The sequence below is a fragment of the Astatotilapia calliptera genome, chromosome 13 (assembly GCF_964374335.1).
Source record: "Astatotilapia calliptera chromosome 13, fAstCal68.1, whole genome shotgun sequence".
Lineage (NCBI taxonomy): Eukaryota > Metazoa > Chordata > Actinopteri > Cichliformes > Cichlidae > Astatotilapia > Astatotilapia calliptera.
In genome coordinates, this window is record NC_137434.1 from 31,853,505 (window position 1) to 31,876,152 (window position 22,648).

General features: G+C 44.6%; 31 non-coding genes across 31 annotated transcripts; 23 read left to right on the plus strand and 8 right to left on the minus strand.

Annotated features, from left to right (window-relative positions):
• The first annotated feature begins 140 nt into the window (after positions 1 to 140).
• trnat-agu (transfer RNA threonine (anticodon AGU)) lies at positions 141 to 214 on the plus strand. The gene has a single exon. It is a non-coding gene; the product is annotated as a tRNA-Thr (tRNA).
• A 365-nt stretch (positions 215 to 579) lies between these two features.
• On the minus strand, positions 580 to 653 carry trnat-cgu (transfer RNA threonine (anticodon CGU)). The gene has a single exon. It is a non-coding gene; the product is annotated as a tRNA-Thr (tRNA).
• Positions 654 to 763: 110 nt separating this feature from the next.
• Positions 764 to 837, plus strand: trnat-ugu (transfer RNA threonine (anticodon UGU)). Its single transcript has one exon. It is a non-coding gene; the product is annotated as a tRNA-Thr (tRNA).
• A 1,977-nt stretch (positions 838 to 2,814) lies between these two features.
• Positions 2,815 to 2,888, plus strand: trnat-agu (transfer RNA threonine (anticodon AGU)). Its single transcript has one exon. It is a non-coding gene; the product is annotated as a tRNA-Thr (tRNA).
• A 262-nt stretch (positions 2,889 to 3,150) lies between these two features.
• trnat-agu (transfer RNA threonine (anticodon AGU)) lies at positions 3,151 to 3,224 on the plus strand. The gene has a single exon. It is a non-coding gene; the product is annotated as a tRNA-Thr (tRNA).
• Positions 3,225 to 3,589: 365 nt separating this feature from the next.
• On the minus strand, positions 3,590 to 3,663 carry trnat-cgu (transfer RNA threonine (anticodon CGU)). The gene has a single exon. It is a non-coding gene; the product is annotated as a tRNA-Thr (tRNA).
• Positions 3,664 to 3,773: 110 nt separating this feature from the next.
• trnat-ugu (transfer RNA threonine (anticodon UGU)) lies at positions 3,774 to 3,847 on the plus strand. The gene has a single exon. It is a non-coding gene; the product is annotated as a tRNA-Thr (tRNA).
• A 1,970-nt stretch (positions 3,848 to 5,817) lies between these two features.
• On the plus strand, positions 5,818 to 5,891 carry trnat-agu (transfer RNA threonine (anticodon AGU)). The gene has a single exon. It is a non-coding gene; the product is annotated as a tRNA-Thr (tRNA).
• Positions 5,892 to 6,133: 242 nt separating this feature from the next.
• Positions 6,134 to 6,207, plus strand: trnat-agu (transfer RNA threonine (anticodon AGU)). The gene has a single exon. It is a non-coding gene; the product is annotated as a tRNA-Thr (tRNA).
• A 365-nt stretch (positions 6,208 to 6,572) lies between these two features.
• trnat-cgu (transfer RNA threonine (anticodon CGU)) lies at positions 6,573 to 6,646 on the minus strand. Its single transcript has one exon. It is a non-coding gene; the product is annotated as a tRNA-Thr (tRNA).
• A 110-nt stretch (positions 6,647 to 6,756) lies between these two features.
• Positions 6,757 to 6,830, plus strand: trnat-ugu (transfer RNA threonine (anticodon UGU)). The gene has a single exon. It is a non-coding gene; the product is annotated as a tRNA-Thr (tRNA).
• Positions 6,831 to 8,818: 1,988 nt separating this feature from the next.
• On the plus strand, positions 8,819 to 8,892 carry trnat-agu (transfer RNA threonine (anticodon AGU)). Its single transcript has one exon. It is a non-coding gene; the product is annotated as a tRNA-Thr (tRNA).
• Positions 8,893 to 9,140: 248 nt separating this feature from the next.
• trnat-agu (transfer RNA threonine (anticodon AGU)) lies at positions 9,141 to 9,214 on the plus strand. Its single transcript has one exon. It is a non-coding gene; the product is annotated as a tRNA-Thr (tRNA).
• Positions 9,215 to 9,579: 365 nt separating this feature from the next.
• trnat-cgu (transfer RNA threonine (anticodon CGU)) lies at positions 9,580 to 9,653 on the minus strand. The gene has a single exon. It is a non-coding gene; the product is annotated as a tRNA-Thr (tRNA).
• A 110-nt stretch (positions 9,654 to 9,763) lies between these two features.
• trnat-ugu (transfer RNA threonine (anticodon UGU)) lies at positions 9,764 to 9,837 on the plus strand. The gene has a single exon. It is a non-coding gene; the product is annotated as a tRNA-Thr (tRNA).
• Positions 9,838 to 11,817: 1,980 nt separating this feature from the next.
• Positions 11,818 to 11,891, plus strand: trnat-agu (transfer RNA threonine (anticodon AGU)). Its single transcript has one exon. It is a non-coding gene; the product is annotated as a tRNA-Thr (tRNA).
• A 248-nt stretch (positions 11,892 to 12,139) lies between these two features.
• Positions 12,140 to 12,213, plus strand: trnat-agu (transfer RNA threonine (anticodon AGU)). The gene has a single exon. It is a non-coding gene; the product is annotated as a tRNA-Thr (tRNA).
• A 365-nt stretch (positions 12,214 to 12,578) lies between these two features.
• On the minus strand, positions 12,579 to 12,652 carry trnat-cgu (transfer RNA threonine (anticodon CGU)). Its single transcript has one exon. It is a non-coding gene; the product is annotated as a tRNA-Thr (tRNA).
• A 110-nt stretch (positions 12,653 to 12,762) lies between these two features.
• On the plus strand, positions 12,763 to 12,836 carry trnat-ugu (transfer RNA threonine (anticodon UGU)). Its single transcript has one exon. It is a non-coding gene; the product is annotated as a tRNA-Thr (tRNA).
• A 1,980-nt stretch (positions 12,837 to 14,816) lies between these two features.
• On the plus strand, positions 14,817 to 14,890 carry trnat-agu (transfer RNA threonine (anticodon AGU)). The gene has a single exon. It is a non-coding gene; the product is annotated as a tRNA-Thr (tRNA).
• Positions 14,891 to 15,142: 252 nt separating this feature from the next.
• On the plus strand, positions 15,143 to 15,216 carry trnat-agu (transfer RNA threonine (anticodon AGU)). The gene has a single exon. It is a non-coding gene; the product is annotated as a tRNA-Thr (tRNA).
• A 365-nt stretch (positions 15,217 to 15,581) lies between these two features.
• Positions 15,582 to 15,655, minus strand: trnat-cgu (transfer RNA threonine (anticodon CGU)). Its single transcript has one exon. It is a non-coding gene; the product is annotated as a tRNA-Thr (tRNA).
• Positions 15,656 to 15,765: 110 nt separating this feature from the next.
• trnat-ugu (transfer RNA threonine (anticodon UGU)) lies at positions 15,766 to 15,839 on the plus strand. The gene has a single exon. It is a non-coding gene; the product is annotated as a tRNA-Thr (tRNA).
• A 1,980-nt stretch (positions 15,840 to 17,819) lies between these two features.
• Positions 17,820 to 17,893, plus strand: trnat-agu (transfer RNA threonine (anticodon AGU)). Its single transcript has one exon. It is a non-coding gene; the product is annotated as a tRNA-Thr (tRNA).
• A 262-nt stretch (positions 17,894 to 18,155) lies between these two features.
• On the plus strand, positions 18,156 to 18,229 carry trnat-agu (transfer RNA threonine (anticodon AGU)). The gene has a single exon. It is a non-coding gene; the product is annotated as a tRNA-Thr (tRNA).
• Positions 18,230 to 18,594: 365 nt separating this feature from the next.
• On the minus strand, positions 18,595 to 18,668 carry trnat-cgu (transfer RNA threonine (anticodon CGU)). Its single transcript has one exon. It is a non-coding gene; the product is annotated as a tRNA-Thr (tRNA).
• A 110-nt stretch (positions 18,669 to 18,778) lies between these two features.
• trnat-ugu (transfer RNA threonine (anticodon UGU)) lies at positions 18,779 to 18,852 on the plus strand. Its single transcript has one exon. It is a non-coding gene; the product is annotated as a tRNA-Thr (tRNA).
• A 1,988-nt stretch (positions 18,853 to 20,840) lies between these two features.
• trnat-agu (transfer RNA threonine (anticodon AGU)) lies at positions 20,841 to 20,914 on the plus strand. Its single transcript has one exon. It is a non-coding gene; the product is annotated as a tRNA-Thr (tRNA).
• A 252-nt stretch (positions 20,915 to 21,166) lies between these two features.
• trnat-agu (transfer RNA threonine (anticodon AGU)) lies at positions 21,167 to 21,240 on the plus strand. The gene has a single exon. It is a non-coding gene; the product is annotated as a tRNA-Thr (tRNA).
• A 365-nt stretch (positions 21,241 to 21,605) lies between these two features.
• On the minus strand, positions 21,606 to 21,679 carry trnat-cgu (transfer RNA threonine (anticodon CGU)). The gene has a single exon. It is a non-coding gene; the product is annotated as a tRNA-Thr (tRNA).
• A 110-nt stretch (positions 21,680 to 21,789) lies between these two features.
• On the plus strand, positions 21,790 to 21,863 carry trnat-ugu (transfer RNA threonine (anticodon UGU)). Its single transcript has one exon. It is a non-coding gene; the product is annotated as a tRNA-Thr (tRNA).
• The last annotated feature ends 785 nt before the right edge of the window (positions 21,864 to 22,648 follow it).

Consider the following 22,648-nt stretch of genomic DNA (forward strand, 5'->3'; position numbering starts at 1 on the left):
CAGAAGGTAAGCTAAGAATCCGCATTAATTTTCAAGCAATATTTTCTGAATGCCAACATTCATGGTGCCCCAAAATTTAACTCGTCTCCTTCTGCAGTACCAGGTAATACCAGGTATTACCGGTTTGCCTGTCAGCAGGAGGCGCTGTGGCTCAGCTGGTCAAAGCGCCTGTCTAGTAAACAGGAGATCCTGGGTTCAAATCCCAGCAGTGCCTTCCTGTTACCATTTGAAACCATCTTCTTCACAGTGTTAATTGCATTCTTAATCTTGGAGTTGGGAAATCTTTCAAAGTCTTTGTATGTCCTCAGTTATCCACCTCACGGTACTCTTGAGAGCTTTAAAAACTTCTTTGCACCCGATCCGAGAAGCTTCTTCAGTTCTAGAACAAATGCTGGAGGGTCCCAGGCATTAAACCGCTAGTGGAGCTTCTGAGGGTTGTTCACCCAATATTGATGTCTTGGGCATGTCTAAATCTTCATTGTGTCCTCTTCTTGGAAACGAAGGAGAGAAAGCATAACGCCCAATGCTTCCCGCCATCAGCACTCATTAATGAAATGTAATGGCATTGGTAGGGAGGTAAGGCACTGCTGGGATTTGAACCCAGGATCTCCTGTTTACGAGACAGGCGCTTTGGCCAGCTAAGCCACAGCGCCTTGAGCTGTGTGCCTCTGGCTACTGTCCAACAGCTGGTGGGGAAAAATGTGCCAAACCGATTCAAAACTGTGTCTGCAGAGGTTACTTGGTTTTTCCCTTCCCTGAAGGAGGCACTGTAGCTTAGCCGGTCAAAGCACCTGTCTTGTAAACAGGAGATCCTGGGTTCAAATCCCAGCAGTGCCTGTTGAGCTATTTCAAAATAAGAAATTCTGTGTAGGCAACTTTTCCTCAATGTCAAAATAAAAGGAAGTAATCTGTTGAATCTGAAGTTTGGAGGCACTAAAGATTTAGCAAAGGACACCCCAGCAGCTGTGCACCACATGCAGATGAAAAACATCAAAACTGAAAGTCTACTAAAACATGCAACTGTGACAACAGACATAAATGGACCAGTATAGAAACTGGGTGAGGCAGGGTTATATTGAGCTTTCGTCCCAAAAGTACTGTCAAGATTCTGCAAATCATTCGAGTTACTGATAAGAGAAGGTAAGACTGTTAGGTGTTGTGTTAAAATAAATGCCGAAGAGTTCTCTATTAAAAACAGCATAAGGAGGTGTTCTACTTTCCTCTTATGTTATGGAAAAGTGTATAGGCAGCAGGAATTTGAGTCAGGTCTCGGTTTTTCTTGATGATGTCACTCCTTTCTCAGCTACACTTGAGAACCATGAGGAATGATCGCTGAAGGTCCTCCATAGGATGAAAGAATTTACTTTAAAGCTGTCGCCAGAGAAATGTCAGTTCTTCAGGACATCTGTCCAATATCTCAGCCATGTTGTATCATCAGAAGGGCTCAAAACAGATCCAGCTGCCCTCACTACCTGGCCAAGACCAGCTAACATCAAGTAGCTTAAGTCTTTCCTTGGGTTCACTGGATATTACAGGAGGTTTATAAAAGACTATTCCAAGCTTGCAATACCCCTTAATCACTTAAGTGCTGGTTGCCTCCCACTGAAGAGAAAATCCAGTCTGTCTGGCAGAAACCACAAGGTTTCTACCAGTGCGGATCTCAAAAAGCCTTTTTCACGAAAAATGGACCCCAACCGCTGAAGATACTTTTAAGACATTGATTCTCAAGCTCACAACAGCTCCTGTTCTTGGGTTTGCAGATCCAAAGAACATTATATTGTGCACACCGATGCAAGCGCCCATGTTCTCGGTGCAGCCCTATATCAAGAACAGGAGAGCAAGTTAAGAGTCATTGCCTGTGCCAGTAGGGGTCTCTCCAAGTCCGAGCAAAGGTACCCTGCACACAAGCTTGACTTCCTGTCTGTGAAGTGGGCTGTCACCCAGAACGTTTTCCGCTGTATCTATGGAGTAAAATGTACAGTGATGACAGACAATAATCCACTCACATACGTTTTAACATCTGCAAAGTTGGACGCAGTAGGGCATTGCTGGTTGGCCGTACTTTCCAGTTTTGATTTTGACATTGAGTATAGTGCTGGGAAGGACAACCAAGATGCAGATGGGCTGTTGAGACGTCCGTATCTGCATGCCTGTGATATATCTGATCAGAGTTCTAATGATGAGGAAAATGCCATTGAAGGCTTTACTGCACAGCTCTTGCGCCGCAACAAAGAGCCAGATTTTCCAACCGAGGCAGTAAAGGCAGTATGCAAGAGACATGAGTATTCATCAACTCTTGAGGAGGAGGCAGCAGTACCATCGTCTGCACGAGTACAATGTTTGGCTATTGGAGCCTCTGCAATACCAGCAGATTTCTGTCAAACTGATGTAGCTGGGCCATGCCCCCTGCTGCAGATGTCTCTTTCCGATTGTCTACGTGAACAGAAATTAGATCTGGAGAGCTGAGAGAGTCTTGCAGAAAGCTACCAGTTAGCCATTGAGCACATTCAAAAGAGTGCTTTACGAAACAAACAAAGCTTTGACAGTAAAGTGCGGGAATCCACCCTTGCCAAGGGAAATAGAGTTGTTTTGAGGACTTGTTCAGACTCACCCTGTTGAATCAGTCTCAAAAGCTTCTCCTTCACCTTATGATGTTTCCACCGAGGTCATTGAAGAAGTGAGGAACAGGAAGTTACTTGTTGGACTATTTGACCATATCCTACATTGATAGTGCACAAAAGTTAAAAAAGTGAACTCGTCTCCTTCTGCAGTACCAGGTAATACCAGGTATTACCGGATTGCCTGACAGCAGGAGGCGCTGTGGCTTAGCTGGTCAAAGTGCCTGTCTAGTAAACAGGAGATCCTGGGTTCAAATCCCAGCAGTGCCTTCCTGTTACTATTTGAAACCATCTTCTTCACAGTGTTCAGACTCACCCTGTTGAATCAGTCTCAAAAGCTTCTCCTTCACCTTATGATGTTTCCACTGAGGTCATTGACGAAGTGAGGAACAGGAAGTTACTTGTTGGACTATTTGACCATATCTTACATTTATAGTGCACAAAAGTAAAAAAAAAGTTGAACTCGTCTCCTTCTGCAGTACCAGGTAATACCAGGTAATACCAGGTATTACCGGTTTGCCTGTCAGCAGGAGGCGCTGTGGCTCAGCTGGTCAAAGCGCCTGTCTAGTAAACAGGAGATCCTGGGTTCAAATCCCAGCAGTGCCTTCCTGTTACCATTTGAAACCATCTTCTTCACAGTGTTAATTGCATTCTTAATCTTGGAGTTGGGAAATCTTTCAAAGTCTTTGTATGTCCTCAGTTATCCACCTCACGGTACTCTTGAGAGCTTTAAAAACTTCTTTGCACCCGATCCGAGAAGCTTCTTCAGTTCTAGAACAAATGCTGGAGGGTCCCAGGCATTAAACCGCTAGTGGAGCTTCTGAGGGTTGTTCACCCAATATTGATGTCTTGGGCATGTCTAAATCTTCATTGTGTCCTCTTCTTGGAAACGAAGGAGAGAAAGCATAACGCCCAATGCTTCCCGCCATCAGCACTCATTAATGAAATGTAATTGCATTGGCAGGGAGGTAAGGCACTGCTGGGATTTGAACCCAGGATCTCCTGTTTACGAGACAGGCGCTTTGGCCAGCTAAGCCACAGCGCCTTGAGCTGTGTGCCTCTGGCTACTGTCCAGCAGCTGGTGGGGAAAAATGTGACAAACCGATTCAAAACTGTGTCTGCAGAGGTTACTTGGTTTTTCCCTTCCCTGAAGGAGGCACTGTAGCTTAGCCGGTCAAAGCACCTGTCTTGTAAACAGGAGATCCTGGGTTCAAATCCCAGCAGTGCCTGTTGAGCTATTTCAAAATAAGAAATTCTGTGTAGGCAACTTTTCCTCAATGTCAAAATAAAAGGAAGTAATCTGTTGAATCTGAAGTTTGGAGGCACTAAAGATTTAGCAAAGGACACCCCAGCAGCTGTGCACCACATGCAGATGAAAAACATCAAAACTGAAAGTCTACTAAAACATGCAACTGTGACAACAGACATAAATGGACCAGTATAGAAACTGGGTGAGGCAGGGTTATATTGAGCTTTCGTCCCAAAAGTACTGTCAAGATTCTGCAAATCATTCGAGTTACTGATAAGAGAAGGTAAGACTGTTAGGTGTTGTGTTAAAATAAATGCCGAAGAGTTCTCTATTAAAAACAGCATAAGGAGGTGTTCTACTTTCCTCTTATGTTATGGAAAAGTGTATAGGCAGCAGGAATTTGAGTCAGGTCTCGGTTTTTCTTGATGATGTCACTCCTTTCTCAGCTACACTTGAGAACCATGAGGAATGATCGCTGAAGGTCCTCCATAGGATGAAAGAATTTACTTTAAAGCTGTCGCCAGAGAAATGTCAGTTCTTCAGGACATCTGTCCAATATCTCAGCCATGTTGTATCATCAGAAGGGCTCAAAACAGATCCAGCTGCCCTCACTACCTGGCCAAGACCAGATAACATCAAGTAGCTTAAGTCTTTCCTTGGGTTCACTGGATATTACAGGAGGTTTATAAAAGACTATTCCAAGCTTGCAATACCCCTTAATCACTTAAGTGCTGGTTGCCTCCCACTGAAGAGAAAATCCAGTCTGTCTGGCAGAAACCACAAGGTTTCTACCAGTGCGGATCTCAAAAAGCCTTTTTCACGAAAAATGGACCCCAACCGCTGAAGATACTTTTAAGACATTGATTCTCAAGCTCACAACAGCTCCTGTTCTTGGGTTTGCAGATCCAAAGAACATTATATTGTGCACACCGATGCAAGCGCCCATGTTCTCGGTGCAGCCCTATATCAAGAACAGGAGAGCAAGTCATTGCCTGTGCCAGTAGGGGTCTCTCCAAGTCCGAGCAAAGGTACTCTGCACACAAGCTTGACTTCCTGTCTGTGAAGTGGGCTGTCACCCAGAACGTTTTCCGCTGTATCTATGGAGTAAAATGTACAGTGATGACAGACAATAATCCACTCACATACGTTTTAACATCTGCAAAGTTGGACACAGTAGGGCATTGCTGGTTGGCCGTACTTTCCAGTTTTGATTTTGACATTGAGTATAGTGCTGGGAAGGACAACCAAGATGCAGATGGGCTGTTGAGACGTCCGTATCTGCATGCCTGTGATATATCTGATCAGAGTTCTAATGATGAGGAAAATGCCATTGAAGGCTTTACTGCACAGCTCTTGCGCCGCAACAAAGAGCCAGATTTTCCAACCGAGGCAGTAAAGGCAGTATGCAAGAGACATGAGTATTCATCAACTCTTGAGGAGGAGGCAGCAGTACCATCGTCTGCACGAGTACAATGTTTGGCTATTGGAGCCTCTGCAATACCAGCAGATTTCTGTCACACTGATGTAGCTGGGCCATGCCCCCTGCTGCAGATGTCTCTTTCCGATTGTCTACGTGAACAGAAATTAGATCTGGAGAGCTGAGAGAGTCTTGCAGAAAGCTACCAGTTAGCCATTGAGCACATTCAAAAGAGTGCTTTACGAAACAAACAAAGCTTTGACAGTAAAGTGCGGGAATCCACCCTTGCCAAGGGAAATAGAGTTGTTTTGAGGACTTGTTCAGACTCACCCTGTTGAATCAGTCTCAAAAGCTTCTCCTTCACCTTATGATGTTTCCACCGAGGTCATTGAAGAAGTGAGGGACAGGAAGTTACTTGTTGGACTATTTGACCATATCCTACATTGATAGTGCACAAAAGTTAAAAAAGTGAACTCGTCTCCTTCTGCAGTACCAGGTAATACCAGGTATTACCGGATTGCCTGACAGCAGGAGGCGCTGTGGCTTAGCTGGTCAAAGTGCCTGTCTAGTAAACAGGAGATCCTGGGTTCAAATCCCAGCAGTGCCTTCCTGTTACTATTTGAAACCATCTTCTTCACAGTGTTCAGACTCACCCTGTTGAATCAGTCTCAAAAGCTTCTCCTTCACCTTATGATGTTTCCACTGAGGTCATTGACGAAGTGAGGAACAGGAAGTTACTTGTTGGACTATTTGACCATATCTTACATTTATAGTGCACAAAAGTAAAAAAAAAGTTGAACTCGTCTCCTTCTGCAGTACCAGGTATTACCGGTTTGCCTGTCAGCAGGAGGCGCTGTGGCTCAGCTGGTCAAAGCGCCTGTCTAGTAAACAGGAGATCCTGGGTTCAAATCCCAGCAGTGCCTTCCTGTTACCATTTGAAACCATCTTCTTCACAGTGTTAATTGCATTCTTAATCTTGGAGTTGGGAAATCTTTCAAAGTCTTTGTATGTCCTCAGTTATCCACCTCACGGTACTCTTGAGAGCTTTAAAAACTTCTTTGCACCCGATCCGAGAAGCTTCTTCAGTTCTAGAACAAATGCTGGAGGGTCCCAGGCATTAAACCGCTAGTGGAGCTTCTGAGGGTTGTTCACCCAATATTGATGTCTTGGGCATGTCTAAATCTTCATTGTGTCCTCTTCTTGGAAACGAAGGAGAGAAAGCATAACGCCCAATGCTTCCCGCCATCAGCACTCATTAATGAAATGTAATGGCATTGGTAGGGAGGTAAGGCACTGCTGGGATTTGAACCCAGGATCTCCTGTTTACGAGACAGGCGCTTTGGCCAGCTAAGCCACAGCGCCTTGAGCTGTGTGCCTCTGGCTACTGTCCAACAGCTGGTGGGGAAAAATGTGACAAACCGATTCAAAACTGTGTCTGCAGAGGTTACTTGGTTTTTCCCTTCCCTGAAGGAGGCACTGTAGCTTAGCCGGTCAAAGCACCTGTCTTGTAAACAGGAGATCCTGGGTTCAAATCCCAGCAGTGCCTGTTGAGCTATTTCAAAATAAGAAATTCTGTGTAGGCAACTTTTCCTCAATGTCAAAATAAAAGGAAGTAATCTGTTGAATCTGAAGTTTGGAGGCACTAAAGATTTAGCAAAGGACACCCCAGCAGCTGTGCACCACATGCAGATGAAAAACATCAAAACTGAAAGTCTACTAAAACATGAAACTGCGCAACTGTGACAACAGACATAAATGGACCAGTATAGAAACTGGGTGAGGCAGGGTTATATTGAGCTTTCGTCCCAAAAGTACTGTCAAGATTCTGCAAATCATTCGAGTTACTGATAAGAGAAGGTAAGACTGTTAGGTGTTGTGTTAAAATAAATGCCGAAGAGTTCTCTATTAAAAACAGCATAAGGAGGTGTTCTACTTTCCTCTTATGTTATGGAAAAGTGTATAGGCAGCAGGAATTTGAGTCAGGTCTCGGTTTTTCTTGATGATGTCACTCCTTTCTCAGCTACACTTGAGAACCATGAGGAATGATCGCTGAAGGTCCTCCATAGGATGAAAGAATTTACTTTAAAGCTGTCGCCAGAGAAATGTCAGTTCTTCAGGACATCTGTCCAATATCTCAGCCATGTTGTATCATCAGAAGGGCTCAAAACAGATCCAGCTGCCCTCACTACCTGGCCAAGACCAGATAACATCAAGTAGCTTAAGTCTTTCCTTGGGTTCACTGGATATTACAGGAGGTTTATAAAAGACTATTCCAAGCTTGCAATACCCCTTAATCACTTAAGTGCTGGTTGCCTCCCACTGAAGAGAAAATCCAGTCTGTCTGGCAGAAACCACAAGGTTTCTACCAGTGCGGATCTCAAAAAGCCTTTTTCACGAAAAATGGACCCCAACCGCTGAAGATACTTTTAAGACATTGATTCTCAAGCTCACAACAGCTCCTGTTCTTGGGTTTGCAGATCCAAAGAACATTATATTGTGCACACCGATGCAAGCGCCCATGTTCTCGGTGCAGCCCTATATCAAGAACAGGAGAGCAAGTTAAGAGTCATTGCCTGTGCCAGTAGGGGTCTCTCCAAGTCCGAGCAAAGGTACCCTGCACACAAGCTTGACTTCCTGTCTGTGAAGTGGGCTGTCACCCAGAACGTTTTCCGCTGTATCTATGGAGTAAAATGTACAGTGATGACAGACAATAATCCACTCACATACGTTTTAACATCTGCAAAGTTGGACGCAGTAGGGCATTGCTGGTTGGCCGTACTTTCCAGTTTTGATTTTGACATTGAGTATAGTGCTGGGAAGGACAACCAAGATGCAGATGGGCTGTTGAGACGTCCGTATCTGCATGCCTGTGATATATCTGATCAGAGTTCTAATGATGAGGAAAATGCCATTGAAGGCTTTACTGCACAGCTCTTGCGCCGCAACAAAGAGCCAGATTTTCCAACCGAGGCAGTAAAGGCAGTATGCAAGAGACATGAGTATTCCTCAACTCTTGAGGAGGAGGAGGCAGCAGTACCATCGTCTGCACGAGTACAATGTTTGGCTATTGGAGCCTCTGCAATACCAGCAGATTTCTGTCAAACTGATGTAGCTGGGCCATGCCCCCTGCTGCAGATGTCTCTTTCCGATTGTCTACGTGAACAGAAATTAGATCTGGAGAGCTGAGAGAGTCTTGCAGAAAGCTACCAGTTAGCCATTGAGCACATTCAAAAGAGTGCTTTACGAAACAAACAAAGCTTTGACAGTAAAGTGCGGGAATCCACCCTTGCCAAGGGAAATAGAGTTGTTTTGAGGACTTGTTCAGACTCACCCTGTTGAATCAGTCTCAAAAGCTTCTCCTTCACCTTATGATGTTTCCACCGAGGTCATTGAAGAAGTGAGGGACAGGAAGTTACTTGTTGGACTATTTGACCATATCCTACATTGATAGTGCACAAAAGTTAAAAAAGTGAACTCGTCTCCTTCTGCAGTACCAGGTAATACCAGGTATTACCGGATTGCCTGACAGCAGGAGGCGCTGTGGCTTAGCTGGTCAAAGTGCCTGTCTAGTAAACAGGAGATCCTGGGTTCAAATCCCAGCAGTGCCTTCCTGTTACTATTTGAAACCATCTTCTTCACAGTGTTCAGACTCACCCTGTTGAATCAGTCTCAAAAGCTTCTCCTTCACCTTATGTTTCCACTGAGGTCATTGACGAAGTGAGGAACAGGAAGTTACTTGTTGGACTATTTGACCGTATCTTACATTTATAGTGCACAAAAGTAAAAAAAAGTTGAACTCGTCTCCTTCTGCAGTACCAGGTAATACCAGGTATTACCGGTTTGCCTGTCAGCAGGAGGCGCTGTGGCTCAGCTGGTCAAAGCGCCTGTCTAGTAAACAGGAGATCCTGGGTTCAAATCCCAGCAGTGCCTTCCTGTTACCATTTGAAACCATCTTCTTCACAGTGTTAATTGCATTCTTAATCTTGGAGTTGGGAAATCTTTCAAAGTCTTTGTATGTCCTCAGTTATCCACCTCACGGTACTCTTGAGAGCTTTAAAAACTTCTTTGCACCCGATCCGAGAAGCTTCTTCAGTTCTAGAACAAATGCTGGAGGGTCCCAGGCATTAAACCGCTAGTGGAGCTTCTGAGGGTTGTTCACCCAATATTGATGTCTTGGGCATGTCTAAATCTTCATTGTGTCCTCTTCTTGGAAACGAAGGAGAGAAAGCATAACGCCCAATGCTTCCCGCCATCAGCACTCATTAATGAAATGTAATGGCATTGGTAGGGAGGTAAGGCACTGCTGGGATTTGAACCCAGGATCTCCTGTTTACGAGACAGGCGCTTTGGCCAGCTAAGCCACAGCGCCTTGAGCTGTGTGCCTCTGGCTACTGTCCAACAGCTGGTGGGGAAAAATGTGCCAAACCGATTCAAAACTGTGTCTGCAGAGGTTACTTGGTTTTTCCCTTCCCTGAAGGAGGCACTGTAGCTTAGCCGGTCAAAGCACCTGTCTTGTAAACAGGAGATCCTGGGTTCAAATCCCAGCAGTGCCTGTTGAGCTATTTCAAAATAAGAAATTCTGTGTAGGCAACTTTTCCTCAATGTCAAAATAAAAGGAAGTAATCTGTTGAATCTGAAGTTTGGAGGCACTAAAGATTTAGCAAAGGACACCCCAGCAGCTGTGCACCACATGCAGATGAAAAACATCAAAACTGAAAGTCTACTAAAACATGCAACTGTGACAACAGACATAAATGGACCAGTATAGAAACTGGGTGAGGCAGGGTTATATTGAGCTTTCGTCCCAAAAGTACTGTCAAGATTCTGCAAATCATTCGAGTTACTGATAAGAGAAGGTAAGACTGTTAGGTGTTGTGTTAAAATAAATGCCGAAGAGTTCTCTATTAAAAACAGCATAAGGAGGTGTTCTACTTTCCTCTTATGTTATGGAAAAGTGTATAGGCAGCAGGAATTTGAGTCAGGTCTCGGTTTTTCTTGATGATGTCACTCCTTTCTCAGCTACACTTGAGAACCATGAGGAATGATCGCTGAAGGTCCTCCATAGGATGAAAGAATTTACTTTAAAGCTGTCGCCAGAGAAATGTCAGTTCTTCAGGACATCTGTCCAATATCTCAGCCATGTTGTATCATCAGAAGGGCTCAAAACAGATCCAGCTGCCCTCACTACCTGGCCAAGACCAGATAACATCAAGTAGCTTAAGTCTTTCCTTGGGTTCACTGGATATTACAGGAGGTTTATAAAAGACTATTCCAAGCTTGCAATACCCCTTAATCACTTAAGTGCTGGTTGCCTCCCACTGAAGAGAAAATCCAGTCTGTCTGGCAGAAACCACAAGGTTTCTACCAGTGCGGATCTCAAAAAGCCTTTTTCACGAAAAATGGACCCCAACCGCTGAAGATACTTTTAAGACATTGATTCTCAAGCTCACAACAGCTCCTGTTCTTGGGTTTGCAGATCCAAAGAACATTATATTGTGCACACCGATGCAAGCGCCCATGTTCTCGGTGCAGCCCTATATCAAGAACAGGAGAGCAAGTTAAGAGTCATTGCCTGTGCCAGTAGGGGTCTCTCCAAGTCCGAGCAAAGGTACCCTGCACACAAGCTTGACTTCCTGTCTGTGAAGTGGGCTGTCACCCAGAACGTTTTCCGCTGTATCTATGGAGTAAAATGTACAGTGATGACAGACAATAATCCACTCACATACGTTTTAACATCTGCAAAGTTGGACGCAGTAGGGCATTGCTGGTTGGCCGTACTTTCCAGTTTTGATTTTGACATTGAGTATAGTGCTGGGAAGGACAACCAAGATGCAGATGGGCTGTTGAGACGTCCGTATCTGCATGCCTGTGATATATCTGATCAGAGTTCTAATGATGAGGAAAATGCCATTGAAGGCTTTACTGCACAGCTCTTGCGCCGCAACAAAGAGCCAGATTTTCCAACCGAGGCAGTAAAGGCAGTATGCAAGAGACATGAGTATTCCTCAACTCTTGAGGAGGAGGAGGCAGCAGTACCATCGTCTGCACGAGTACAATGTTTGGCTATTGGAGCCTCTGCAATACCAGCAGATTTCTGTCAAACTGATGTAGCTGGGCCATGCCCCCTGCTGCAGATGTCTCTTTCCGATTGTCTACGTGAACAGAAATTAGATCTGGAGAGCTGAGAGAGTCTTGCAGAAAGCTACCAGTTAGCCATTGAGCACATTCAAAAGAGTGCTTTACGAAACAAACAAAGCTTTGACAGTAAAGTGCGGGAATCCACCCTTGCCAAGGGAAATAGAGTTGTTTTGAGGACTTGTTCAGACTCACCCTGTTGAATCAGTCTCAAAAGCTTCTCCTTCACCTTATGATGTTTCCACCGAGGTCATTGAAGAAGTGAGGGACAGGAAGTTACTTGTTGGACTATTTGACCATATCCTACATTGATAGTGCACAAAAGTTAAAAAAGTGAACTCGTCTCCTTCTGCAGTACCAGGTAATACCAGGTATTACCGGATTGCCTGACAGCAGGAGGCGCTGTGGCTTAGCTGGTCAAAGTGCCTGTCTAGTAAACAGGAGATCCTGGGTTCAAATCCCAGCAGTGCCTTCCTGTTACTATTTGAAACCATCTTCTTCACAGTGTTCAGACTCACCCTGTTGAATCAGTCTCAAAAGCTTCTCCTTCACCTTATGTTTCCACTGAGGTCATTGACGAAGTGAGGAACAGGAAGTTACTTGTTGGACTATTTGACCGTATCTTACATTTATAGTGCACAAAAGTAAAAAAAAGTTGAACTCGTCTCCTTCTGCAGTACCAGGTAATACCAGGTATTACCGGTTTGCCTGTCAGCAGGAGGCGCTGTGGCTCAGCTGGTCAAAGCGCCTGTCTAGTAAACAGGAGATCCTGGGTTCAAATCCCAGCAGTGCCTTCCTGTTACCATTTGAAACCATCTTCTTCACAGTGTTAATTGCATTCTTAATCTTGGAGTTGGGAAATCTTTCAAAGTCTTTGTATGTCCTCAGTTATCCACCTCACGGTACTCTTGAGAGCTTTAAAAACTTCTTTGCACCCGATCCGAGAAGCTTCTTCAGTTCTAGAACAAATGCTGGAGGGTCCCAGGCATTAAACCGCTAGTGGAGCTTCTGAGGGTTGTTCACCCAATATTGATGTCTTGGGCATGTCTAAATCTTCATTGTGTCCTCTTCTTGGAAACGAAGGAGAGAAAGCATAACGCCCAATGCTTCCCGCCATCAGCACTCATTAATGAAATGTAATGGCATTGGTAGGGAGGTAAGGCACTGCTGGGATTTGAACCCAGGATCTCCTGTTTACGAGACAGGCGCTTTGGCCAGCTAAGCCACAGCGCCTTGAGCTGTGTGCCTCTGGCTACTGTCCAACAGCTGGTGGGGAAAAATGTGCCAAACCGATTCAAAACTGTGTCTGCAGAGGTTACTTGGTTTTTCCCTTCCCTGAAGGAGGCACTGTAGCTTAGCCGGTCAAAGCACCTGTCTTGTAAACAGGAGATCCTGGGTTCAAATCCCAGCAGTGCCTGTTGAGCTATTTCAAAATAAGAAATTCTGTGTAGGCAACTTTTCCTCAATGTCAAAATAAAAGGAAGTAATCTGTTGAATCTGAAGTTTGGAGGCACTAAAGATTTAGCAAAGGACACCCCAGCAGCTGTGCACCACATGCAGATGAAAAACATCAAAACTGAAAGTCTACTAAAACATGCAACTGTGACAACAGACATAAATGGACCAGTATAGAAACTGGGTGAGGCAGGGTTATATTGAGCTTTCGTCCCAAAAGTACTGTCAAGATTCTGCAAATCATTCGAGTTACTGATAAGAGAAGGTAAGACTGTTAGGTGTTGTGTTAAAATAAATGCCGAAGAGTTCTCTATTAAAAACAGCATAAGGAGGTGTTCTACTTTCCTCTTATGTTATGGAAAAGTGTATAGGCAGCAGGAATTTGAGTCAGGTCTCGGTTTTTCTTGATGATGTCACTCCTTTCTCAGCTACACTTGAGAACCATGAGGAATGATCGCTGAAGGTCCTCCATAGGATGAAAGAATTTACTTTAAAGCTGTCGCCAGAGAAATGTCAGTTCTTCAGGACATCTGTCCAATATCTCAGCCATGTTGTATCATCAGAAGGGCTCAAAACAGATCCAGCTGCCCTCACTACCTGGCCAAGACCAGATAACATCAAGTAGCTTAAGTCTTTCCTTGGGTTCACTGGATATTACAGGAGGTTTATAAAAGACTATTCCAAGCTTGCAATACCCCTTAATCACTTAAGTGCTGGTTGCCTCCCACTGAAGAGAAAATCCAGTCTGTCTGGCAGAAACCACAAGGTTTCTACCAGTGCGGATCTCAAAAAGCCTTTTTCACGAAAAATGGACCCCAACCGCTGAAGATACTTTTAAGACATTGATTCTCAAGCTCACAACAGCTCCTGTTCTTGGGTTTGCAGATCCAAAGAACATTATATTGTGCACACCGATGCAAGCGCCCATGTTCTCGGTGCAGCCCTATATCAAGAACAGGAGAGCAAGTTAAGAGTCATTGCCTGTGCCAGTAGGGGTCTCTCCAAGTCCGAGCAAAGGTACCCTGCACACAAGCTTGACTTCCTGTCTGTGAAGTGGGCTGTCACCCAGAACGTTTTCCGCTGTATCTATGGAGTAAAATGTACAGTGATGACAGACAATAATCCACTCACATACGTTTTAACATCTGCAAAGTTGGACGCAGTAGGGCATTGCTGGTTGGCCGTACTTTCCAGTTTTGATTTTGACATTGAGTATAGTGCTGGGAAGGACAACCAAGATGCAGATGGGCTGTTGAGACGTCCGTATCTGCATGCCTGTGATATATCTGATCAGAGTTCTAATGATGAGGAAAATGCCATTGAAGGCTTTACTGCACAGCTCTTGCGCCGCAACAAAGAGCCAGATTTTCCAACCGAGGCAGTAAAGGCAGTATGCAAGAGACATGAGTATTCCTCAACTCTTGAGGAGGAGGAGGCAGCAGTACCATCGTCTGCACGAGTACAATGTTTGGCTATTGGAGCCTCTGCAATACCAGCAGATTTCTGTCAAACTGATGTAGCTGGGCCATGCCCCCTGCTGCAGATGTCTCTTTCCGATTGTCTACGTGAACAGAAATTAGATCTGGAGAGCTGAGAGAGTCTTGCAGAAAGCTACCAGTTAGCCATTGAGCACATTCAAAAGAGTGCTTTACGAAACAAACAAAGCTTTGACAGTAAAGTGCGGGAATCCACCCTTGCCAAGGGAAATAGAGTTGTTTTGAGGACTTGTTCAGACTCACCCTGTTGAATCAGTCTCAAAAGCTTCTCCTTCACCTTATGATGTTTCCACCGAGGTCATTGAAGAAGTGAGGGACAGGAAGTTACTTGTTGGACTATTTGACCATATCCTACATTGATAGTGCACAAAAGTTAAAAAAGTGAACTCGTCTCCTTCTGCAGTACCAGGTAATACCAGGTATTACCGGATTGCCTGACAGCAGGAGGCGCTGTGGCTTAGCTGGTCAAAGTGCCTGTCTAGTAAACAGGAGATCCTGGGTTCAAATCCCAGCAGTGCCTTCCTGTTACTATTTGAAACCATCTTCTTCACAGTGTTCAGACTCACCCTGTTGAATCAGTCTCAAAAGCTTCTCCTTCACCTTATGATGTTTCCACTGAGGTCATTGACGAAGTGAGGAACAGGAAGTTACTTGTTGGACTATTTGACCATATCTTACATTTATAGTGCACAAAAGTAAAAAAAAAGTTGAACTCGTCTCCTTCTGCAGTACCAGGTAATACCAGGTATTACCGGTTTGCCTGTCAGCAGGAGGCGCTGTGGCTCAGCTGGTCAAAGCGCCTGTCTAGTAAACATGAGATCCTGGGTTCAAATCCCAGCAGTGCCTTCCTGTTACCATTTGAAACCATCTTCTTCACAGTGTTAATTGCATTCTTAATCTTGGAGTTGGGAAATCTTTCAAAGTCTTTGTATGTCCTCAGTTATCCACCTCACGGTACTCTTGAGAGCTTTAAAAACTTCTTTGCACCCGATCCGAGAAGCTTCTTCAGTTCTAGAACAAATGCTGGAGGGTCCCAGGCATTAAACCGCTAGTGGAGCTTCTGAGGGTTGTTCACCCAATATTGATGTCTTGGGCATGTCTAAATCTTCATTGTGTCCTCTTCTTGGAAACGAAGGAGAGAAAGCATAACGCCCAATGCTTCCCGCCATCAGCACTCATTAATGAAATGTAATGGCATTGGTAGGGAGGTAAGGCACTGCTGGGATTTGAACCCAGGATCTCCTGTTTACGAGACAGGCGCTTTGGCCAGCTAAGCCACAGCGCCTTGAGCTGTGTGCCTCTGGCTACTGTCCAACAGCTGGTGGGGAAAAATGTGCCAAACCGATTCAAAACTGTGTCTGCAGAGGTTACTTGGTTTTTCCCTTCCCTGAAGGAGGCACTGTAGCTTAGCCGGTCAAAGCACCTGTCTTGTAAACAGGAGATCCTGGGTTCAAATCCCAGCAGTGCCTGTTGAGCTATTTCAAAATAAGAAATTCTGTGTAGGCAACTTTTCCTCAATGTCAAAATAAAAGGAAGTAATCTGTTGAATCTGAAGTTTGGAGGCACTAAAGATTTAGCAAAGGACACCCCAGCAGCTGTGCACCACATGCAGATGAAAAACATCAAAACTGAAAGTCTACTAAAACATGCAACTGTGACAACAGACATAAATGGACCAGTATAGAAACTGGGTGAGGCAGGGTTATATTGAGCTTTCGTCCCAAAAGTACTGTCAAGATTCTGCAAATCATTCGAGTTACTGATAAGAGAAGGTAAGACTGTTAGGTGTTGTGTTAAAATAAATGCCGAAGAGTTCTCTATTAAAAACAGCATAAGGAGGTGTTCTACTTTCCTCTTATGTTATGGAAAAGTGTATAGGCAGCAGGAATTTGAGTCAGGTCTCGGTTTTTCTTGATGATGTCACTCCTTTCTCAGCTACACTTGAGAACCATGAGGAATGATCGCTGAAGGTCCTCCATAGGATGAAAGAATTTACTTTAAAGCTGTCGCCAGAGAAATGTCAGTTCTTCAGGACATCTGTCCAATATCTCAGCCATGTTGTATCATCAGAAGGGCTCAAAACAGATCCAGCTGCCCTCACTACCTGGCCAAGACCAGATAACATCAAGTAGCTTAAGTCTTTCCTTGGGTTCACTGGATATTACAGGAGGTTTATAAAAGACTATTCCAAGCTTGCAATACCCCTTAATCACTTAAGTGCTGGTTGCCTCCCACTGAAGAGAAAATCCAGTCTGTCTGGCAGAAACCACAAGGTTTCTACCAGTGCGGATCTCAAAAAGCCTTTTTCACGAAAAATGGACCCCAACCGCTGAAGATACTTTTAAGACATTGATTCTCAAGCTCACAACAGCTCCTGTTCTTGGGTTTGCAGATCCAAAGAACATTATATTGTGCACACCGATGCAAGCGCCCATGTTCTCGGTGCAGCCCTATATCAAGAACAGGAGAGCAAGTTAAGAGTCATTGCCTGTGCCAGTAGGGGTCTCTCCAAGTCCGAGCAAAGGTACCCTGCACACAAGCTTGACTTCCTGTCTGTGAAGTGGGCTGTCACCCAGAACGTTTTCCGCTGTATCTATGGAGTAAAATGTACAGTGATGACAGACAATAATCCACTCACATACGTTTTAACATCTGCAAAGTTGGACGCAGTAGGGCATTGCTGGTTGGCCGTACTTTCCAGTTTTGATTTTGACATTGAGTATAGTGCTGGGAAGGACAACCAAGATGCAGATGGGCTGTTGAGACGTCCGTATCTGCATGCCTGTGATATATCTGATCAGAGTTCTAATGATGAGGAAAATGCCATTGAAGGCTTTACTGCACAGCTCTTGCGCCGCAACAAAGAGCCAGATTTTCCAACCGAGGCAGTAAAGGCAGTATGCAAGAGACATGAGTATTCATCAACTCTTGAGGAGGAGGAGGCAGCAGTACCATCGTCTGCACGAGTACAATGTTTGGCTATTGGAGCCTCTGCAATACCAGCAGATTTCTGTCAAACTGATGTAGCTGGGCCATGCCCCCTGCTGCAGATGTCTCTTTCCGATTGTCTACGTGAACAGAAATTAGATCTGGAGAGCTGAGAGAGTCTTGCAGAAAGCTACCAGTTAGCCATTGAGCACATTCAAAAGAGTGCTTTACGAAACAAACAAAGCTTTGACAGTAAAGTGCGGGAATCCACCCTTGCCAAGGGAAATAGAGTTGTTTTGAGGACTTGTTCAGACTCACCCTGTTGAATCAGTCTCAAAAGCTTCTCCTTCACCTTATGATGTTTCCACCGAGGTCATTGAAGAAGTGAGGAACAGGAAGTTACTTGTTGGACTATTTGACCATATCCTACATTGATAGTGCACAAAAGTTAAAAAAGTGAACTCGTCTCCTTCTGCAGTACCAGGTAATACCAGGTATTACCGGATTGCCTGACAGCAGGAGGCGCTGTGGCTTAGCTGGTCAAAGTGCCTGTCTAGTAAACAGGAGATCCTGGGTTCAAATCCCAGCAGTGCCTTCCTGTTACTATTTGAAACCATCTTCTTCACAGTGTTCAGACTCACCCTGTTGAATCAGTCTCAAAAGCTTCTCCTTCACCTTATGATGTTTCCACTGAGGTCATTGACGAAGTGAGGAACAGGAAGTTACTTGTTGGACTATTTGACCATATCTTACATTTATAGTGCACAAAAGTAAAAAAAAAGTTGAACTCGTCTCCTTCTGCAGTACCAGGTAATACCAGGTAATACCAGGTATTACCGGTTTGCCTGTCAGCAGGAGGCGCTGTGGCTCAGCTGGTCAAAGCGCCTGTCTAGTAAACAGGAGATCCTGGGTTCAAATCCCAGCAGTGCCTTCCTGTTACCATTTGAAACCATCTTCTTCACAGTGTTAATTGCATTCTTAATCTTGGAGTTGGGAAATCTTTCAAAGTCTTTGTATGTCCTCAGTTATCCACCTCACGGTACTCTTGAGAGCTTTAAAAACTTCTTTGCACCCGATCCGAGAAGCTTCTTCAGTTCTAGAACAAATGCTGGAGGGTCCCAGGCATTAAACCGCTAGTGGAGCTTCTGAGGGTTGTTCACCCAATATTGATGTCTTGGGCATGTCTAAATCTTCATTGTGTCCTCTTCTTGGAAACGAAGGAGAGAAAGCATAACGCCCAATGCTTCCCGCCATCAGCACTCATTAATGAAATGTAATGGCATTGGTAGGGAGGTAAGGCACTGCTGGGATTTGAACCCAGGATCTCCTGTTTACGAGACAGGCGCTTTGGCCAGCTAAGCCCCAGCGCCTTGAGCTGTGTGCCTCTGGCTACTGTCCAGCAGCTGGTGGGGAAAAATGTGACAAACCGATTCAAAACTGTGTCTGCAGAGGTTACTTGGTTTTTCCCTTCCCTGAAGGAGGCACTGTAGCTTAGCCGGTCAAAGCACCTGTCTTGTAAACAGGAGATCCTGGGTTCAAATCCCAGCAGTGCCTGTTGAGCTATTTCAAAATAAGAAATTCTGTGTAGGCAACTTTTCCTCAATGTCAAAATAAAAGGAAGTAATCTGTTGAATCTGAAGTTTGGAGGCACTAAAGATTTAGCAAAGGACACCCCAGCAGCTGTGCACCACATGCAGATGAAAATCATCAAAACTGAAAGTCTACTAAAACATGAAACTGCGCAACTGTGACAACAGACATAAATGGACCAGTATAGAAACTGGGTGAGGCAGGGTTATATTGAGCTTTCGTCCCAAAAGTACTGTCAAGATTCTGCAAATCATTCGAGTTACTGATAAGAGAAGGTAAGACTGTTAGGTGTTGTGTTAAAATAAATGCCGAAGAGTTCTCTATTAAAAACAGCATAAGGAGGTGTTCTACTTTCCTCTTATGTTATGGAAAAGTGTATAGGCAGCAGGAATTTGAGTCAGGTCTCGGTTTTTCTTGATGATGTCACTCCTTTCTCAGCTACACTTGAGAACCATGAGGAATGATCGCTGAAGGTCCTCCATAGGATGAAAGAATTTACTTTAAAGCTGTCGCCAGAGAAATGTCAGTTCTTCAGGACATCTGTCCAATATCTCAGCCATGTTGTATCATCAGAAGGGCTCAAAACAGATCCAGCTGCCCTCACTACCTGGCCAAGACCAGATAACATCAAGTAGCTTAAGTCTTTCCTTGGGTTCACTGGATATTACAGGAGGTTTATAAAAGACTATTCCAAGCTTGCAATACCCCTTAATCACTTAAGTGCTGGTTGCCTCCCACTGAAGAGAAAATCCAGTCTGTCTGGCAGAAACCACAAGGTTTCTACCAGTGCGGATCTCAAAAAGCCTTTTTCACGAAAAATGGACCCCAACCGCTGAAGATACTTTTAAGACATTGATTCTCAAGCTCACAACAGCTCCTGTTCTTGGGTTTGCAGATCCAAAGAACATTATATTGTGCACACCGATGCAAGCGCCCATGTTCTCGGTGCAGCCCTATATCAAGAACAGGAGAGCAAGTTAAGAGTCATTGCCTGTGCCAGTAGGGGTCTCTCCAAGTCCGAGCAAAGGTACCCTGCACACAAGCTTGACTTCCTGTCTGTGAAGTGGGCTGTCACCCAGAACGTTTTCCGCTGTATCTATGGAGTAAAATGTACAGTGATGACAGACAATAATCCACTCACATACGTTTTAACATCTGCAAAGTTGGACGCAGTAGGGCATTGCTGGTTGGCCGTACTTTCCAGTTTTGATTTTGACATTGAGTATAGTGCTGGGAAGGACAACCAAGATGCAGATGGGCTGTTGAGACGTCCGTATCTGCATGCCTGTGATATATCTGATCAGAGTTCTAATGATGAGGAAAATGCCATTGAAGGCTTTACTGCACAGCTCTTGCGCCGCAACAAAGAGCCAGATTTTCCAACCGAGGCAGTAAAGGCAGTATGCAAGAGACATGAGTATTCCTCAACTCTTGAGGAGGAGGAGGCAGCAGTACCATCGTCTGCACGAGTACAATGTTTGGCTATTGGAGCCTCTGCAATACCAGCAGATTTCTGTCAAACTGATGTAGCTGGGCCATGCCCCCTGCTGCAGATGTCTCTTTCCGATTGTCTACGTGAACAGAAATTAGATCTGGAGAGCTGAGAGAGTCTTGCAGAAAGCTACCAGTTAGCCATTGAGCACATTCAAAAGAGTGCTTTACGAAACAAACAAAGCTTTGACAGTAAAGTGCGGGAATCCACCCTTGCCAAGGGAAATAGAGTTGTTTTGAGGACTTGTTCAGACTCACCCTGTTGAATCAGTCTCAAAAGCTTCTCCTTCACCTTATGATGTTTCCACCGAGGTCATTGAAGAAGTGAGGGACAGGAAGTTACTTGTTGGACTATTTGACCATATCCTACATTGATAGTGCACAAAAGTTAAAAAAGTGAACTCGTCTCCTTCTGCAGTACCAGGTAATACCAGGTATTACCGGATTGCCTGACAGCAGGAGGCGCTGTGGCTTAGCTGGTCAAAGTGCCTGTCTAGTAAACAGGAGATCCTGGGTTCAAATCCCAGCAGTGCCTTCCTCTTACTATTTGAAACCATCTTCTTCACAGTGTTCAGACTCACCCTGTTGAATCAGTCTCAAAAGCTTCTCCTTCACCTTATGATGTTTCCACTGAGGTCATTGACGAAGTGAGGAACAGGAAGTTACTTGTTGGACTATTTGACCATATCTTACATTTATAGTGCACAAAAGTAAAAAAAAAGTTGAACTCGTCTCCTTCTGCAGTACCAGGTAATACCAGGTATTACCGGTTTGCCTGTCAGCAGGAGGCGCTGTGGCTCAGCTGGTCAAAGCGCCTGTCTAGTAAACAGGAGATCCTGGGTTCAAATCCCAGCAGTGTCTTCCTGTTACCATTTGAAACCATCTTCTTCACAGTGTTAATTGCATTCTTAATCTTGGAGTTGGGAAATCTTTCAAAGTCTTTGTATGTCCTCAGTTATCCACCTCACGGTACTCTTGAGAGCTTTAAAAACTTCTTTGCACCCGATCCGAGAAGCTTCTTCAGTTCTAGAACAAATGCTGGAGGGTCCCAGGCATTAAACCGCTAGTGGAGCTTCTGAGGGTTGTTCACCCAATATTGATGTCTTGGGCATGTCTAAATCTTCATTGTGTCCTCTTCTTGGAAACGAAGGAGAGAAAGCATAACGCCCAATGCTTCCCGCCATCAGCACTCATTAATGAAATGTAATGGCATTGGTAGGGAGGTAAGGCACTGCTGGGATTTGAACCCAGGATCTCCTGTTTACGAGACAGGCGCTTTGGCCAGCTAAGCCACAGCGCCTTGAGCTGTGTGCCTCTGGCTACTGTCCAACAGCTGGTGGGGAAAAATGTGACAAACCGATTCAAAACTGTGTCTGCAGAGGTTACTTGGTTTTTCCCTTCCCTGAAGGAGGCACTGTAGCTTAGCCGGTCAAAGCACCTGTCTTGTAAACAGGAGATCCTGGGTTCAAATCCCAGCAGTGCCTGTTGAGCTATTTCAAAATAAGAAATTCTGTGTAGGCAACTTTTCCTCAATGTCAAAATAAAAGGAAGTAATCTGTTGAATCTGAAGTTTGGAGGCACTAAAGATTTAGCAAAGGACACCCCAGCAGCTGTGCACCACATGCAGATGAAAAACATCAAAACTGAAAGTCTACTAAAACATGCAACTGTGACAACAGACATAAATGGACCAGTATAGAAACTGGGTGAGGCAGGGTTATATTGAGCTTTCGTCCCAAAAGTACTGTCAAGATTCTGCAAATCATTCGAGTTACTGATAAGAGAAGGTAAGACTGTTAGGTGTTGTGTTAAAATAAATGCCGAAGAGTTCTCTATTAAAAACAGCATAAGGAGGTGTTCTACTTTCCTCTTATGTTATGGAAAAGTGTATAGGCAGCAGGAATTTGAGTCAGGTCTCGGTTTTTCTTGATGATGTCACTCCTTTCTCAGCTACACTTGAGAACCATGAGGAATGATCGCTGAAGGTCCTCCATAGGATGAAAGAATTTACTTTAAAGCTGTCGCCAGAGAAATGTCAGTTCTTCAGGACATCTGTCCAATATCTCAGCCATGTTGTATCATCAGAAGGGCTCAAAACAGATCCAGCTGCCCTCACTACCTGGCCAAGACCAGATAACATCAAGTAGCTTAAGTCTTTCCTTGGGTTCACTGGATATTACAGGAGGTTTATAAAAGACTATTCCAAGCTTGCAATACCCCTTAATCACTTAAGTGCTGGTTGCCTCCCACTGAAGAGAAAATCCAGTCT